General features: G+C 43.3%; 1 non-coding gene across 1 annotated transcript; it reads left to right on the top strand.

Moving 5' to 3' along the window:
• The first annotated feature begins 3,199 nt into the window (after nucleotides 1-3,199).
• Nucleotides 3,200-3,353, top strand: LOC147724446 (5.8S ribosomal RNA). The gene has a single exon (XR_015295515.1). It is a non-coding gene; the product is annotated as a 5.8S ribosomal RNA (ribosomal RNA).
• The last annotated feature ends 804 nt before the right edge of the window (nucleotides 3,354-4,157 follow it).

Here is a 4,157-nt window from a genome sequence, read left to right as displayed (position 1 = left end):
ATTGCTGCGTACTTCTCCGCATGGACAACATTTCGGCAGTTCGTTATGTCAACAAGTTGGGTGGAACGAAATCCAAAATATTGGCGGAGATCGCCAAAGATTTTTGGCATTTTTGTCTGCAACAGAAGATCACTGTTATTGCCGAGTATCTTCCCAGTCGCAACAATCAGATTGCGGACTGTAATTCGCATCACCTTCGGGACAACAGCGATTGGAGGCTTCATCCTCGCGTCTTCCGTTCTCTCCTCCGACTCTGGGGCCAGTGTCAGATTGACCTATTCACCTCTCGCCTCAACACTCAGCTCCCTCGTTTTTTCAGCTGGAGACTGGATCCGGAAGCCCTGGTCATGGATGCATTTCTGCAGACTGGGCCGTCGGTTCTGTGCTATGTCTTTCCCCCGTTCATGATGATTCCCAGGGTCTTGGCTTGCACGAAGCGCTATCAGTCAGACTTGATTCTGATCGCTCCTCTGTGGAGTACTCAGGCGTGTTGTGCGGTGCCGCTCCTTCTTCCCCAGAAGTGGAATCTCTTGCTCTCGGCAATCCGCATCCCCTGATTCTATCAGGCAATCTCCTCCTGCTAGCATGGCGACTTTCGGGGATCGCTGGACGGTCCCAGGCCTTTCACGAGACGCTTCCAAGTTTATGAGTGAAGCCTGGTCACCCAATACTCATAAACGATACAGAGGATCCTCGAAGCGATGGTGTGACTGGTGTATTCAACGGGAGGTTGATCCCACTTCAGAGGATGCCTCTCTAATGATCAATCTTCTAGCCTCTCTTGCTTCCTCCGGTTTGGCTTACTGCACTGTTAATAACTTCCGTTCCTCCATCTTGGCGGGCCATCTTCATATCGCTGGTAAACCTGCGGGTGAGCATCCTCTGATTGCCAAATTGCTTAAGGGTATTCGTCTGGCGAAACCTCCATGTCCTAAGTACGTCTCTTTATGGGATGTTTCCATTGTTTTAAGGTTTTTGGAGGCCTGGCCTTCCAATTCTCTGCTATCCCGTAAACAATTATCAGCCAAACTGACTATGTTATTATGCCTTGTTTCCTGCAAACGTGTGTCTGATGTCCGTGCTTTGGACTTGGCGGATCGCAGTTTTACACCTGAAGGAGTCACTTTTCTTCTTTCCAGACGTACCAAAACTAATATTACTTCAGTTACTTATCCTTCCTTTCCTCATCATCCCAACCTTTGCGTTGTTCAATGTGTCAAGGATTATGAGGTAAGTACTGCTCCTTTCCGTGCAGATATGCAGGGTCAACTATTGATTGCTTTGCAGAAGCCCTTTCGCCTTGTAACCCCAGCTACATTGGCCCGCTGGGTTAGATGGCTCATGTCTGAAGCTGGCATTGATGTTTCCATTTTTGGTGCACATTTGTCACTTGGGGCTATGGCTTCTAAAGCTGTTTCAATGGGTGTTACTTTACTTGACATTATGAAGGCCGCAGATTAGTCTTTTGATTCAGTGTTCAAAAACTTTTTTTACAAACCAATTGATCATATTGCTTCTGTGATGGTGGATCAGCTTTAAACAAGCATAATCAGAGCATCCTGTCCTGACATAGAATTCAAAATTTGCGAACATACGTGACAAGAATTTTCAATTCTATTAAGGACAAGGAGGCAAGGATTATCCCACCCGTTGTTATTGTTTTTTCTGCACAAGTTATATATTATAATGTTGTTTTTGCATATGGATTGTGTTTCTTGCACTTCCTTGTTTTTTCTACCCCCCCTATTTTGACTTCATTCTTTATACTGGATGTGTATTACGGCTATATATTTCTTTTCAGTTTCTGACCCAAAGTAGAGGTCTTCTGTTCCATATGGCTTATCCTGCCTTTCGATGTTTTTTTCTGCTTCCGGTGCTCTTCGTCTGCACGACTCCTGTGTTCTTCAGCGTGGATTACTACTGCTGCTGATGGCTTCATGTTCCTGGTGTTCAACGTTTCTTGGACTTTCTGTTTAATTTGAACTGTTTTTTCCTCACCAAAGAAAGGGTATGTGTTACTCTCTACATGACCTTTTATACTGTGGTCTCTATGGTTGGTCATGTGATACCCGGTGTTCATGGGTACTGTAGTTTGTTTTTTATCTACTACTTTCTAATTGGCTGCTGAGCATTTCTAATAAAGAAATGAGAAGGCATAATCCTCGCCTCCTTGTCCTTAATAGAATTGAACATTCTTGTCACGTATGTTCACAAATTTTGAATTCCTGTTTAATTTGTTGTTGGTGAATGAAGCGCTGAAAATGGCCGCTACGCCGGGTCACGTAACGTGACCTTACGTGCTGACCTCATTGCGCTTCCTTATTGGCCCTGTACACTCCACTACGTCAAGCAGTATGCAAGGCAAAGCTTGAGGCTGGAACTGTGCCAGTAGTTGAAAGACGCAGTGCAAGGCGGTTGATAACGGTCAGCCAAATTTGTATAAGGTAATCATACCTTGAAGGCTTGTAAAAAAGAAATATTTTCCCCTGCGATGAATTGCAGGATTGAAATCGTAGCCAATAGTAAGGATAATGTCCAAATGTTGACTTCTACGCTGGTAATGTTGTAGTTCAGCACAGCGATAGTCGTCAATTATATTTCCTTTCGATTTGCCGAGTGAAAATAGCAGGAAAATGGTCCGTGTCCAATCGTCGCCATTTGTTGTGAAGAAGAAATGCTTCTAATTGAAGTTCCTTGTAAATCCAAGCTTTATTGTTAAGTAAAATATATATATATATAACAGGTAGATGCCAGGCAGCACGGCTTCCAGGTCGAGGCCGAGTGGACAATGAATGCCTCGACCTAGAACCCTACAGACATACTACAGGGTTCTGTGTCTCGCAACACCGTGAACATTTAAATGTAAATACAAAACATTATGAACAATAAGTAATAAGAAGCTACACAACACATCACTGTTACCCATCTATAATTCTAAATTTTATTTACATTACATGCTAACAGACCCCATCAAACATTCACACAACCAACATCATAATCAAAGAAACACATCATAAAATGCTATCATATTGACTTTCGGACATATGCACAAGCACCTTAATATGGAAAACACCAAGCTTGGAATTACATATGTCCATTCTCTGCTTTCGATGTTAAAGAACAAACTGTATTTTCTTTCTTTTTGTATTGAAATTTAATGAAGATGTTCTTCCTGCAAAAATAAAAAATTTGAGCCTGTGACTCTTGGCGCTGGATCACTCGGCTCGCGCGTCAATGAAGAACGCAGCTAGCTGCGAGAATTAGTGTGAATTGCAGGACACATTGATCATCGACACTTCGAACGCACCTTGCGGCCCCGGGTTCCTCCCAAGGCTACGCCTGTCTGAGGGACGCTCAAAAAAAAAATTTGCACAACAAAAAGAAAAAGGAAAACACCAAGCATATATCAGCCACGCAGCATCATATATGACCGCAAATAAACAATTACATATTGGAACAACCACCGATATATGCCCACACATCCTCATCATATCCCAGAGCCTGTTTGTACACAAACAAACCTAACATTCAAACTTTAAGTGGCCTCTGTAGCACAAACAAGGAACTAATGCATTTGTGTGTTATCACCAAATTCCAGTCCATGATTTACTGCTGACTAAAGTTACATGTACTTGCTGACAGGCTACAGTGCTTTTCAAAAGCAAAGACAGTTTGGCTTCCCCTGAGTAAGTTCTGAAAGGGGAATACCTGCCCAGCAGTCCATTTATGTTGTGAAGTGACACTGAACATAAAAGTAAGCAGGCACTTTTTTGCAAAGACGGCTGCCATGGGGATATCAGTGTTTAACTCGCGTTTCTTTTCTTGGCAGAGAATGAGGTACTACCAGGCCCAAGAGCAGTGCATGATGCCAAGTAAAGCATTCCATTGGCCTGATAGTAATGTATACAAGAATTACCATACGTCAAAGGGATTTCCTGTGTCTTCGCTGTGCGGTACAGAGACCACGAGCACAGGCTATTAAATGGAAACCTTTGTACTAGTTCTGTTCAGAACAAGACAATATATTTTATGTTTGACTGAGGGGGGGGGAATGAAGAATCGCACTTGCCTTTCCACTGCCTTTCCACTGGGCTGTTATTGAGAAGATGGATTCAAAAGACAGGCTTTCCTGTGGGCTCTGCTATATGAACTGGCTG

Source organism: Lissotriton vulgaris, chromosome 4_1 (assembly GCF_964263255.1).
Source record: "Lissotriton vulgaris chromosome 4_1, aLisVul1.2, whole genome shotgun sequence".
Lineage (NCBI taxonomy): Eukaryota > Metazoa > Chordata > Amphibia > Caudata > Salamandridae > Lissotriton > Lissotriton vulgaris.
The sequence above is the reverse complement of the archived record's forward strand: the minus strand, read 5'-3'. Positions and strand labels throughout refer to the sequence as shown.